The sequence below is a fragment of the Schistocerca serialis genome, chromosome 2 (assembly GCF_023864345.2).
Source record: "Schistocerca serialis cubense isolate TAMUIC-IGC-003099 chromosome 2, iqSchSeri2.2, whole genome shotgun sequence".
Taxonomy (NCBI): Eukaryota; Metazoa; Arthropoda; class Insecta; order Orthoptera; family Acrididae; genus Schistocerca; species Schistocerca serialis.
The window spans coordinates 97,575,895-97,591,218 of record NC_064639.1 but is presented as its reverse complement, the minus strand read 5'-3'; the positions used below and the strand labels follow the sequence as shown (position 1 = coordinate 97,591,218).

Here is a 15,324-nt window from a genome sequence, read left to right as displayed (position 1 = left end):
TTATCTAATTTGTTCTTATAGCACTCCTGATCCCAGTAATATTTTTCTTTTATGATCCTTTCTCATGAATAATGGGAATACTATGATTACGCAAAATTATATGCCATATTTCACTAATTTTTTTATGCACACTTGAATTTGCAGTTTTGCTGATGATGATAATGTAAATAGTTCATTTGGAAAGAATTTCTGTAAAGATGTATTCATAATTTACCATACCTGTAAAACAAGTGCTTGTCAACATTCCACTCTGTTATAAAATGTTTGTTTTCAGATTGACTTAGTTTAGTTGAAAGCCCTCATTCTCTACTTTCAGGCAAACATTTTAATTTTTCTAAAAATTTAATAGTTCAATACTTGTTTGAATTCAAAATTTTCGTGTTCCAGAAACACCTGAACTAAAGATGCCAGTGTTTCAATTTTGTAGCCCCTACATTTCTACAACCACAAAATTTTTACTGTTACTTAAATAAACCATCAGACTGTTAATTATTTCAACTAGAATATGTCATTTTCTTGAAAATTCATGCCAAACTTTGGGAATCCAAAAACACATCGAAACTTCTCCTAATAAAGTAGTTCCTGTACTTTTGGCACTTTCTAATTATACAGCTTTTAGATGAAATAATTTATTTAACTTCCTTTTGTATCACTTATTTCTTTTGTGTTAGTATCTGAAATGCAATAGTCTTGTATTATAATTGATGTAGCATGATATATTTACTGGAGCTCAAAAATGTTGCTTAACAATTTTTATTTAACAGCTTCCAACAAACAATGCTAATTACACAATATCACTTAATTTTTTCCAAAACAAATAACACAAAGCATTTATAAAAATAAAAAAAATTCAGGGTATCTTGAAACAGCATGTGAATAACAGTGAACCCTCAATTATTTTTCCTGTTGCTACAATGAATAGCTGTTCAAAAATTTCTCCCATAATCACTGTGATCTCTACACTACTCCCCCACCAGTAATGTAGATATGAATTAATACACAGTTCTGAAAACAATTTCCTACAAAAGGTCAACACAACATTAAACCAAAACAAATATAAAGTACATTAGAATGACAAAAAAATTTTACATCATAATTACAAGAAACTTTTTACAGTGTCTGATGTGATAGTTCATTATTTATCCACAGAGACAACCTGCTCAAACAATTGATCCTCTGACATTAGGTGGTGATTTCTCTGGGGAATAATGTGATTGGATGTCCTTGGAAAATTTTTGAAGATCCTTTTCTAATTCCCTTTTTCCCCTGTAAGAGAGAGACTGGTTTAAGTCTGTCCACTGATACATGTATGTTTTCGCATGTCCTCTCGATAGAGAAATATTTTTCTTGCCTTGCTATGACAAGGAAAGGACCATCATATGTATGTTCTAATGGTTTCCTAACCCTGTTACATCTCAAGAAGACATGAGAAAATGTCTGCACGTCTCTTGGAACAACTAGATTTCATACATAACATTTGCGTTTGCAAATCAGATGCAAACGAATCAGGGTCAGTCTTCATAGTTGGGTGTTCAAAAAAATCACCACGAAGTCTTATAGTCTTTCCACATACCATCTGTGCAACTTTATGGCTCGATGTGTCTCGTACAGCAGAGTGGAACCCCAGTAGAACAGTAGGTATAGTTTCTGTCCAATTAGAAGTGTTATGGGCCGTGATTGCAGATTTCAAGGTTCTATTTAGTCATTCAACCTTGGTACTGCAATGAAGATGATATGGCATAGTTTGTTGAATTTTCATTTCACATGCATTTCCAAACTATTAAACAACTGTGATCTAAACTGTTTTCCTTGGTCAGTGATTACCTGTGATGGAATGCCAAATCTTGCCATCCATTGCAGATAGAAAGCCTTTGGTATTTTTTCAGCTGTAATGTCTTCGTGTGGTGTGACTCCCATCCAAGATGTGAAGTGACTGATACCAGTCAAGCAGTAAGTCATGCCATTAGAAGGATGCATAGGCCCAATGAGGTCAATGTGTGTATGACTGAAATGTTCATCAGCTTCTACTAATTTCTTAAATTGCATTTTTGTGTGGTGAGTGAACTTGGTTATCCGGCAGCCAATAAAGGATTTAGTCCCTTGTTTCATTTTCCTTATGTCATTCACTGTCTGCCTATGAGCACAGGCAGAACTATCAAAGTACTGTTGAAGATATCATCCATCGAAGGCTGGTCTTGCATTTTTGTTTTGAACAAAGTCTTCAGTTTTTGGCTCAATCTTTCAGGACTTTTGTACCCACAATGCCATTTGCCATATCATGGCACCTACTTTCCATCTGCAGCTGAACAGAGAGGCAGAACACCTTGTCTGGAATTGTAAGACACAAATATACAAGTACGTAGCATATTTTCCCTTTGAAGAGGTTCTTTTGTTTTACTAAGCTCCTACAGAATGACATCAATTAGGGCTAAGAATCCCGCAAAGCTCCTGCATGATCGTCAACAGTGGATGCTGCTCAACTCTTGCTGCCAGGTGGTTGCCTCCAGTAGTGCCAGTTTCGTCAAAGTCTGTGCCTGGCACATCTGCTCTGGAGCATGGTTTTTGGGCGGTGCCACCACTGGATCACACCATCATACACAGCCAGCACAACAACCATTTCTTCATGGCTTGCACTGAGCATCAGCTCCTGGTGCACCACTAGAACCCTTTACATTCCAGGGTGGGCAATGGGCCAACTCTGTGAGCTGGGGCCCTGACACTGGCTTTTCGCCTGGCATCTCCTGTTCAAATGGCGCCACCTGTTCATCTGATACCATCAGATCAGCACCACCAGTCTCCTGTTCTCTGGAATTGCTTCTCATAGCCAGTGCCAGCCCCTCCCTCTGCACTAAGCCTGAATGCCAGCAGCAGGGATTGTAGTCAGGTCCCCACCTCCAGCTCCTCTCTTCACCAGTTCATTACTCCCCAAGCTGACACCCTTCGTTGTGGAGGCCGACATCAAAATGGCCTTCATGTCATTGACAGTCCTGTCTTCCAGGCACCCAGGATGGTGGGGGTGCCCTCTTCTCCATCACTTTCACAAGCATAGCAATACTGTATTTATCCACTGATACCAGGCTAGCGACTTCCACTTAAACGTCTCCCCAGTAAGGGTGCTACACTAAGTGTGCAAGTGTAGGTTAATGACACACAGACAATGAAGTTTTGGTCTAGCTGTGAAGTGTCAACAGATAGCCAAAACAGTTAAGGTGTCCATCCACAACAAGTGCGAATTTTAGGTTTGAGTCCAAGTCCAGAAAAAATTTTCAATGTTGTCATCTCATTCTACAGTTGGAGGCTGCCCCTATTTGTAACTCCGAATACATTTCCTGCGCTATCAAACAATTTTCTTATATATAACTCATTCATCCAATATTTATCCCTTAATATGTCTACATTTTCTTCTCCTCTACAGTCCTGCCTTCAAAAAAACAACTTGTCATCCTGCATTGGACAATTTGAACATCTGCTGTTACAACTGCCACCATAGTAATAAGTTCTGTACTGCAACTCCTTGCTCTCACAGTGACAGCCTCTTCAAATATTTAATCCCAATGGAGTTTCTAACCTCTTCTCCACTGCCAACTCATGCTGACTAACTTGAGTTTTAGGTCATCATGTGTATTTATTTATGATTGCATTGTACTGTCACACATGTTTATCTACTGTTGCATGTGTAAAGTTGATAACAAACATACATATTTATGAGTGTGTCTACTACTTCCATTTTCTAATCTTCCCTCTAACATATCTCTCTAAACAGACCCACTATTTATAACACTACAACCATAAATTTGCACCTTCTTACTATCAATATTTTTTACCTATTTTTTTCAGTCACTTCTTTTGTCCTCTGACCACTCAATCATGAGTCCCTGGCTATTAGACATTTGCCAATTCAGAAAACTCACCTTTGCTCTAGCAAAACTCCAAGCACACATCCTCTTTCTGACATCTTGTCTGGGAAATGTATCCAGCCTGATGGATACATCTCAGGCTGTCACCCATCCTACTGCAAGAGCCTTAACCTTTTCCAGTTCATTAGTACCTCACCCTCACTAATCTGTACATTCATAATCATACAGTCCAAGCTCAGAGCATACTTGACAACCTCTACTCCCTTCACAAAATCCTTTTATCCTGCGATCACAACTTCTTTCATGCTATCACTGCAACAGAAACACTTCCCTTCAGCAGTTGGAACAAAATTCCCAGCGCCATCTGAGGAAGCTGTCACAGATACACTTGTCTTATGACAGCATGGGATTATGTAGACAAAGAAGAGATTACCATTCTGATATAATCTCTCGCTCTCAACCGCTCATAGCTCTCTGGGCCTTGCCTTGCTAACTTACTCCACCTTCCATATTCCCAAATACTTTTTGAATAGGCATCTTGGAACATTGTTGCCAACCTTTCTGACAAAACTCTGACCCCTACAGAAGTCTCAGTATTTTCTAAAGAGTTAACCTTTAGCCCGAAACACAACTTCAGCCCTGCTGGACTTTTAAAGGACCTTCTTTCCTGTACTCATTCTCTACAGGGGAAACACTTCTTCACTGCACAACCCTAAAAACAGGCAATAAAAACCTTACACAGAACTTCGTTTAAAACATTTCCGATCTCCCTTGAACCATGATTCTTCTCCCCTGCCACCCAGTCATCCCCTGGTTGTCTTTCAAAAATTCCTCACTTCTAACCTGGACTCCCCTTCCCTTCCTAAATCCTTTCCCACTGGGTTCAACATCACTCCTATGGAACACAATGCTATCCATAGCCTGAAAACCAATCCAGACCTTATCATCCTTCCTGCAGACAGTCTCCTCCCAGTCATCACAAATTATAGTGTCAATGTGCCTCAAGGTCTCCACCAAGTTTCCAATACCTCTGTATGCAACCCTTACGACCATGATCCCATCCCAGAAGTCCAACAGGAGATCCACCTGTTCCTCAAGGCCTTAGCTCTACTTCAAACGAGACATCTGAATCCATCTAACTGCTCATACCAGCAACACCCACACTCCCACCTTTTCCCTATTCCCCAAATTCCACAAACCCAATCCCATAGGTGTTCCCCACTGATTGTTCCATTATGGCTGGGTACAATGCTCCCACAGAATGAACCTCTGCCTTTGTTGACCAACAGCTCCAAACTATTTTCTGTGACCCTCCACTCCACATTAAAGACACCACTCTCTTCCTCTACTGCCTTTTCACATTTCCTGTGCCATTACCACCACACTCCTTATTGGTCACTGTGGGTGTGCTATCCTTATGCATCCAACATCCCCCATGACCACGGCCTTGCAGCTATGGAACACCACCTTTCCAAACTTCTTCCTGATATCATACCCACCACGTCTTTCCTAAGCCTTCTAGCCAACCACATCCTGACCCACAGTTACTTCACATTTAAAGGCCATGTCTATAAACAATTCATTGGTACTGTGTGTTGACCACCACCTCTCAGATGGCTCTTTCAACGCGTGTTCATACCAAGCACAGGAACAACCAACAGTACCTCCATCTTGACAGCTGTCACGCACTCCAAGTCAAAAAGTCTCCTCCTTATAGCCTCACCATCCATGGACACTGCACTAACAGTGGAACGCAAGAGTTATCTAAATATACCAATAATCTCGCAAGAACCTTTACTCTGACAGACAATATCCTATGCAGCTCATGCCCCCCCCCCCCCCTCCCCACCTCCTCCCCCTACAGCAGTCTCTCTCTTTCTTCCACTGACACCAGGAGACATGTTACTGTTAACTAGCCACTGACCAGCACTTCTCTGATCATTCTGTATCACCCTGGCCTTGATAAGCTCAACAACATTCTGCATCAGGGCTTCGACTATCTCTAATACTACTCTGAGAGAACCTGAGATGAGGGATAGTCTAACCAAAATCCTTCCAACATCACCCAAAGTGATCCACCGCTCACCCAACCAACAGCATATCCTTATATATTCCTATTCCAATCCTGCTCGATGGATCATTTCCCTGTAGTCGAACCAGGTAAAAGACCTGTCCCATCTGCCCAACCACCCCCTCCTATCCCAATCTAGCCACAGGCATCTCCTACTCAATAAAAAAATTGGGCCATCTGTGAAAGCAGCCATGTTATATATCAGCTGTGCTGCAATTACTGTATAGCAATCCATGTGGGCATGAAAAATAATTAACTGCCTACACATATGAATGGCCACCTTAAAACTGTGGCAAATGACAAACCTTACCATCCAGTTACTGAACATGCTGTGCACCACATCACCACAGTCGCTTCACTACACAGGTCATTTGGATACTCCCTTCCAGCACAAGTTTCTATGAAATAAACAAGTGGGAATTCTTTCTCCAGCATATCTGGCACTCTCAGTGTACATTATTCTGATCACTATGTGCTGTCTGATTCAGAGCTAGAGGCTGTGACTGCGACTCTGACTCGATGGCTCGCTGGATAACAGACTGGAACACGGAGCATGGCGGCAACTAAATACATGCGGCCGAGGGGGTGTTGGTGGCATGTTTCCTGTGTGTATCTTGCAATTGTCTTTGGCCTTTATCAATCTTCTCACAACCTCTATGCCACCTAGTATGCTGGCACCAGCTTATGGCAGCACACTCAGGACTCCCCTGGCTTAATCCTTTGCTTTCCCACGCCTCAGCTTATTTTTTTCTCTTCTCTCTTCTGTCCACACCATTCCTTCCCCATCTAGGAGCTGTACTGTCTTCTCCCACAACTCTTCCTCCCCACCTCTCTCTCTGACCCTCTCCCTTTTTCACCACTCTCCCTTTCTCTCTCCTGTCCCATTCTCCCTCTCCACCATCCTTCCCTCTGCCCTCCTGTCCTCTCCTCTCTCACACACCTCCCAATCACTGTCTTTATCTCTGCCCTCTGAACTGCATTTGTCTTGCTGTGCACCTGCTGAGTCATACGGCTAGCCCCCCCCAACCTCTTGCATTCTTGCATCCTTTCCTGTCAAACCCCGCCCCCCCCCCCCCCCAACCTCCATCTGCTGAGGTCAATGTTCTCAATGACAGATAACCACTAATCTGCCTCAGCACAACAGTGGGAGTGTGTGTTGTGGGTGTATGAATGTGTGTACTTTTACCAGAGAAAGAGCAAGAGCTCAAAAGCTACTGTGAATACCATTATTTGTGTATTTGTGTGTGATGCATCAGTCCACTATAGGTCAGTGACTGCATTTTCCTTATTTTATGTGTTTTCCCTTCCAGGAATTTCCATTGTTGTTTTGCGTTCAATTAAACAAGTTAAATGCCCAGCTTGGAGAATCATTTACTTATGAATAGCATGAACTTACAGATGTGACTACTGTACTGTCCTTTACTCAACTTCTTTAAACACTGTACAGTTTGTATCTGTATGATTCTGGTAACTAGCTGTTTGTGTGATTAGCTGCAAGAAGCATTCAATCTTATCAACAATGAACCATTAAATCCCAGCATTTCTAATGTCTTTGCCACTTTTTTTCCCAGGATAAGTGATTCCAAATGACTGAGGTACAGAATAAATACAATGTGATAACTAATGAAGCAAAAGTTTCAAACTTACACAGTGTTAGCATACAAGATCTGTTTGATGATCAGTATAAACTGTCCAACTGCCACAGATGAGCAGTGAGCAGTTACTTGTGAGTTGTGATCCACTGTTGTTAAAATGTTTTTATTATTGAAAGTGCATTCTATGAGCACCTACTATTTTGATTACAGAAGAGTTTTCAGGATTTATAAACGGCCACGGAGCTGCCGTTTTGTGCTTTTGTGAGTTATAGTTCACGAGTTATCATCAGTCTACTGCTATCTGTTTGAAACTGAGATCTACTGTAGACCGAAACAACGAACACCAGATGTGTTTAAAGATGTAACAGGATGTATGTATGTATGTATGTTCAGCATCTCTCCCCAAACCACTGGATCAATTTCAACCAAATTTGATATGCGTACTGCCTGCCCCACAAGAGTCGTAACCTCATAGATACCATAGGATTGGAGACATGAGGAAAACAGTGTGTTCCAGCCCCTGTACTGTAGATTGCCCATATCTTCCATCCTATGGGATCTAATCCCCACAGCAGTGACTCTTGTGGGCAAGCAGTATGCATGCCAAATTTGGTTGAAATTGCTCCAGTGAACTGTCAGAAGATGCTTGACTAACGTGCTGCACACGTCTCCCCCCCCCCCCCCCCCTTCCCGCTCCCTCTTTCTGGATCCACAATTGAAGTTCTGCACTTACATGACTGCACCCCACAGCTGCATATGGTAACTTCACAGAGATGTGGACAATGTCACATCAGGTATGTATGGGAGGCATGGCCACAACTCCTATCTAGCATCTCACCATGCCACCACACCTGTGGACCTACTCACAAGGTAATGCCACATGCTTCCTTCTGAAGCGTTATACTAGTGCGACCAGCAAAACTTTAAAAAGGAAACATACAGCAATCAGTATTGTGGCCCCTGTGCCAAGAATGTAAGCATAAGAGCAGACAGGGAATTACCCAGGAAAAGAACACATGACTGGAACACTGAGCAACACAGCTTCCACAAGCATAGCCTCAAAGATGGTCCAATGGTATGACACCCAGTTACAAAACATGAAACAATGCTCAGCTGAATCCAGCACATCAGAGGCAGTATAACAGCATGAGATGTGACTGCAAGCGATGCAAGACACAGTTACACGATAATGCAGTGCACATACCTGCTTATCAATTGAAGGCAGTTTCTGAGCAGGCCACATTTCCTACAAAATTTATGGTGCAGGGGCAGAGTTACCACAAATTCAGTTCCTCGATGCCATCGTGTGACCATCCACCCAAAATTCCTTCAACAATACTTCATGGGCAGTGAAGAAATGGAAATGGACACTATGTGTGCTTACATTCCAGGAACAAGGCGTAAAATTGTGTTGATGTTACAAAAAGTGCTGTCAACACAACAGTTGCATCAACCTGTTCAGAACATATGCTGATGGATGATTACAAAATTCATCATAAGGGAAGATCAATGGTCACCAGGTGAATATGAATGGTGCTTCAGTGTGCCACATGAACGTGAAGTGGTGGCAGTTATCACAAACAGACAGTTCTGACCACCATGACATCATACTTCACTGGTGGTACAATGAATTGGTGCACATTTCATTTGTACGACAGCCTAGAATACCTCATGCTGTTCCCCTCTTGGTAAGGATGGGTACCATTTAAATGTAAGACAGGTGATACCACCAACTGGTGCATCCACAATAAGATGGCATCTACTATGGAGTTTTCCATGTACTGACTTATGGTCTGAGAGAATGAGCACAACCCCTAAGTAAACTGTCGGCAACTGTTTCATCAATACATGGTCGATATGTATGCTAAAATTGAGAACAAGCTATTTCCATACATCCGTGTCAATCAAATAATTTGTGTGTTGAGGAATATGTGAACCTCAGAGATGTTGTTGCAGACAACAGGAATATAGAAAATCTCATTGCATTAGTGATACTACTGGTGATGTTCACATGCAGTCCTAGACAAATGCGCAAATGCACCCAAGATGTGATGACACACACGAGGAAATATGGGAAAAACGATTTATTCATCACTTTCATATGTAATCTGCAGATGCTAGAGATCAAGAGGATACTCACCAACAATCAAGTGCCCAGTGAGTTGCATAACATAGTTGCAAGAGTATTCATGTACAGGCAGGTGAAACTAATTGGTGTATTAGAAAACGGTTGTGTATCTGGACTGGTCCATTGTTGGATGTACACAACTGAGTGGCAGATGCAAGGACTAACACACACACATAATTTCTTGCATTTAGTAAACAAACTGCAGCATATGGACATCAGTGCCATCATATGCTCAGAGCTGCTGGACACTGTACAAGATCACGAACTTTTCGAATTGATAACAAAGCATATGATCCATGATCCATCCAGCAATATCAGTCCACAATCCCCATGTATGAGGAATAGCATCTGCATCAAGAACTGTCTGTGAACAATTGTCAACAAAATGCAAACTGGAAATGACGGATATCCAGCATACAGATGTCAATGACCAGAAAATATACGGTTCACAATAACACTTACTGGTGGCCACTTACAACTGGAACCTGAATAACAAATGGACTGTGCCATACACAGCACTATTAATGAAAATTCTGTGTGCACACATCAATGTGGAGTACTGTACCAGCTTAAAGTCAATTAAATACATATGCAGATATGTCAACAAGGGGAGAGACTGGGCAGTGTTTGACATTTGCAATGAACAAAATGCAGACAAAACAATGCAATACCAGTTGGGGAGGTTCACCAGCTGCAATGACACAATTTGGCACATCACCAGATTTCCAATTCACAAATGGCACCCTGCCATCACACATCTCAACATGCATTTGGAAAATGACCAAACAGTGTACTTCAACAAAGACAATGACTCCACTGTAGCCAACGTTCTTTTAATTATGTCAGGGGGATCCATTTGTGAGAACTTTGCTGTATCTAGGTGTGCCTAAGTATACAAGTGGCACACATCAGGGAAAGATTTGACATGAGAAAAGTAGGCCAATGTGAGCCTAGACATTAAGCTGTTGGAAGAGATGCATTGGCTAGGATGTTCACACTGCACCCAAATAACACAAAATGCTACTTCCTCAGACTTTTTCTTTATGTGGTTCGCAGACCACATACCTCCATGGAGTTGCGAACAGTAAATGGCAATGTGTGCACAACACTTATTGAGGCATGTCACAAGTTGGGGTTACTTGAAAGAGCCAAGCACTGGGGTAACCCAATGAAGGACGCCAAATCCAACTGGTCTCCCTGTCCCAGCACATAATGAACCTTTTTGATATAATATTAATGAGAAGCAGCCACTGTAATCCAAACATACTTGGAGAAATATAAGAAGGCAATGAGTAAGGTCGTACTTGCCACACTCCAACTGTAGCTGTGAGGACATACCTGGCAAAATCCAATTGTGGCCATTATGTTTGGGTTGGATGTTTTCAACAGAGTGTTGATTTTCCTTGAGGACAAACGCCTGCGGCAAGAGCAACAAAATTTGCTTTAACTTGTATTGTGGGCGGAGTACATACCTAAAATGAACTTCAACGTTGACAACTTGCAACTGAATGAGGACCAGAAGAAAGCACATTATATTATCACAGGTTGCATACCATAACAATGGGGTGTCATAATTTTCCTTGATGCACCTGGAGGCACAAGAAAAACCTTCATAGAAAATTTAATTCTGGCCGAAATCAGGGTATGGTGAGAGGTTTCCTCTCTCTTTGTCGCCACTTCAAGCACTGCGATAACATTAATGGAGGGAGGAAGGAAGGACTGCCCATTCCATGCTTAAGTTACCACCTGACATAGCACAACAAGAATATCCATCATGCAACAAAAACAAGGCCAGAGGTCAGGTGTTAGGACATGTAATGTAATTGTGTGGGATGAGTACATCATGGCACACAACAATTTCATCAAGGTGCTGGACGTAGCTTTTAGGGGTGTAAGAGGTAACAACAACAACACAATGGGTGGCATCATGGCACTCTTGTGTGCAGACTTTCATCAAACACTGCATTTCATCACAAAGTCTACACCTGCTGACACAATTAACCCATGTTTGAGATATTTATTTCTGTTGGGTCACGTGCATGAAGTGTTGTTGAATCAAAATATGAGAGCATCTCTGCAGGATGGCACAGCACAAGTGTTCTCAGAATAGTTACAAGCAATCAGAGAAAGAATAGTAGCCACTGATGCAGCTGGCAGTGTACATTTGAAATCACATCTTTGGATTGTTGTACCTTCCACTGCAGAGTTCATAGATGGTGTCCAGCTGGATATTGGGAATAACTTCAACACTATGCAATGGTTGTGAGAGACAGTGATTCTTGCACCTGAAATGACACTGTCAATAATGTAAACAGTACATTACAAGGCATGTGAGAGGGTGATGTGAATGAGTACACATCTTTTGATACTGCATTGGATGCAGATGAAGCTGTGCAGTTCCAAAAGAGTTTCTGAACTTATTTGAAGATCCTACTTTACAGTGGAATACAGCAGTATGTTAGTAACATGCCAGACAATGTGATCAAGGCTGCCACCTTAACAAGGAAAGGGAAGGGCGAACAACCTTCAAATACAGGTCATTCCAGGGGGCCTCTAATTCCATCTGCAATTTCCCGTACTAATTGCAACTATAGTAAATAAGTCTCAAGGGCAGACAGTTCAATACAGTGGAGTGAATTTGTTGCTACCAGGCTTCTCCTGCTAGCTGTTGTAGATCGCTTGCTCTAGGATGAGCTCACAATTTATACATCACAGTGCCTGGAGATGTAACAAAGAATAGTGTGTTTAAGCAAGTCTTGCTGTAAATAAATATTAGTTTCAAATGTGTGCACTGTGTTGCACTACATTTCTTGTTATGCACAATGTTCCTACATACGTCCACTTCCAATTTTTAATATTACTTTCATTAGTCCATAATTTTTGTGCTGCAGTCTACATTCCAATGGACTGACATTGTCTTAATGGGGCATCACAAATCCAGGTCACATGATGTTACTGCCCACTAGAGATTGGAATAATTAACCACTGTAAATCACTTACACAGATGGTGGGAAGAAGGGGTGGACAGAGAAGGGGAAGATAGATGTTTGCAAGAAATGTGTCAACCAGGTATGCGAGCAAAGCCGAGGGGCTAGTACACTGTATTCATAGCATTAGCGCCAGGCTGCAATTGGAATAATAGTTTTTGAGTTATTTGTCACATCACTGTAGATTATCTACCATAATATGCGATTTCAGTGTTTCTCGGCATACTCCACTGATGAATTCTTCTCATGTTATCAGCCGAGTGGTGGCTGATAACCTGAGAAGAATTCATCACTATCTACCATAAATTTCAATAGGACATCAAAATTATTAATGTGCTTAATTAAGTCAAAATGAGAAATCTGTGTCCAGTTTAAGGTCATTCAGATTGACAAGACCAGGTGTAAGAATTTCTGAAGGATCTCACAGAGGTTGCAAAAACAAAATTTTAGCAGTCAGTAAAATCACTAGGTAGGATGATACTTTATGCACAGACGAGAAAGCAGATAATATGCTTTACAGGAAAAATTCTGGGAGTGGTTAGCTGCACAAATGGGGTAGCAGGGAATGGTTCACTGTTTCATACTGCGAATGCTTGACCATTATAGGATCTGTGTCTGCCTCAATAGTTGAGTGGTCAGTGTGACGGAATGCCATGCAAAGGGGACCGTGTTCGGTTCCTGGCTGGGTCGGAGATTTTCTCCATTCAGGGACTGGGTGTTATCGTTATCATCATCATCATAATATCATTCCCATCAACACGCAAGTCGCCAAAGTGGTGTCAACTCAAAAGACTTGTACCAGGCGATAGGTCTACCGATGGGAGGCCCTAGCCAAACAACATTTCATAGGACTTGCGCAAGCAGTGCAACACAAGCATTCTGTATGGGATCTGCTCCTGTGGAATATGTAAGATGCAGGTCCAGCGTCGGAGAATTAGTTACTTGGTTGTCACTGGGTGAGCTGAGATGTGGAAGCCACCAGAGCAACAAGATCAAGCAATGTGTTTGACATATCCCCATCTGGCTGAGCCTGCTCCATTGGTACATCCATTTGTCTCACCATGTACACTGCCATGGCCTGCGGACATGGACATGCACATGGAGCTGAAAGATGTGAGTGACACAGAGGGTTTTTGATGTGCCACGGCACTATTCATACATATTGGAAGAGTTGAGATATGGCACCAGAGCTGCTCTGCCTGGACAAGAATAAGTAAAAACGTGACACAGTCTGCGAGTGTCAAAAACACACCAAAGAATAGCGGGAAGTCACTGCTTGACAACTGGTGGTAAGAAACACATTGTCCCCAAAACTAGCACTGTGGGGCTTGCCTGGACCACAGCCCCATCTCATCACATGGCCCATCCAGAAAGGATGCCCAGTGCCCCAGAAATAGGAACTGCCAACAGCTTGCAGGCACTGTTCGACATTGAGATAGGGGACCAGCCAGTGATTACACACCAAGAAACCCCACCTACTGCCCAAGAAGAGGCAGCTCCCATGGAGTGCCCGGCACTAAACTGTCTGTACCTAAGCTGACACTAGTTGTTGTTCAAGTGAGAGATGACTGGAGGGTTCCTGCAGCTCCTCAAGTAGTGGACGATCACAGCATTCACTGTGAAGTCTGCAGGAGCTGACCTGACAGAGAGTACTTCTTTTCTCCTTGGAGGATTTTTGGAGGGCAACGAGAAATGCAGCAGCCCAGCAACTACCATTCTACACCCATGCTGCCATGTCTGATGGACCTATAAAGATGCTCTCTTTGGGCCTCCCTCGCTACATGAATATGGGGCACAACAATAGGGTACTGGAAGGCAGTAGATTTGGCGTATGCTCAGTTACATGTATCAAATCTCATTGGTCTCAGAAAGATTCACCATCCCCCCTAGTTGTCTTTACAGACAATCTTGCAATCTAGAGAATAAAAATACCTTTCAATTGACAAATGTGGCTGGTAACAATGTAACAATGGAGATGCTGAAGTAAAAAAGAGGGTCATCCTAATGCTAATGCTGCTAGGGAGCAGGGCATGTCGTGGCCTCGCCACTGCTCATTGCCTGACACACACATGGAGGCAGGGCAAGAGGGAGTGGGGGAGACAGGGCAGCAGGGAGTTGGGGAGGCAGGGCAAGAGGGAGTGGGGGAGGCAGGGCAGCAGGGAGCTGGGGAGGCAGGGCAGGAGGGAGGGGGGCAGGCAGGGCGGGAGGGAGGGGGGCAGGCAGGGCAGGAGGGAGGGGGGCAGGCAGGGCAGGGGAAGAGGGGAGCAGGCAGCGCAGGGCAGAGGAAGAGGGGGGCAGGCAGGGCAGGGCAGGGCAGGGCAGGGCAGGGGAAGAGGGGGGCAGGCAGGGGAAGAGGGGGGCAGGCAGGGGAAGAGGGGGGCAGGCAGGGCAGGGCAGGGGAAGAGGGGGGCAGGCAGGGCAGGGCAGGGGAAGAGGGGGGCAGGCAGGGCAGGGCAGGGGAGGGGAGGGGAAGAGGGGGGCAGGCAGGGCAGGGCAGGGCAGGGCAGGGGAAGAGAGGGGCAGGCAGGGCAGGGGAAGAGGGGGGCAGGCAGGGCAGGGCAGGGCAGGGCAGGGGAAGAGGGGGGCGGGCAGGCAGGGCAGGGCAGGGCAGGGCAGGGGAAGAGGGGGGCAGGCAGGGCAGGGCAGGGCAGGGCAGGGCAGGGGAAGAGGGGGGCAGGCAGGGCAG

At 43.7% G+C, this 15,324-nt stretch overlaps 1 protein-coding gene across 9 annotated transcripts in view; it reads right to left on the bottom strand.

The window, feature by feature from the left end:
- Positions 1–15,324, bottom strand: part of LOC126456778 (zinc finger protein OZF-like) — a 181,276-nt gene that overhangs the window by 62,104 nt on the left and 103,848 nt on the right. The window lies entirely within an intron of this gene.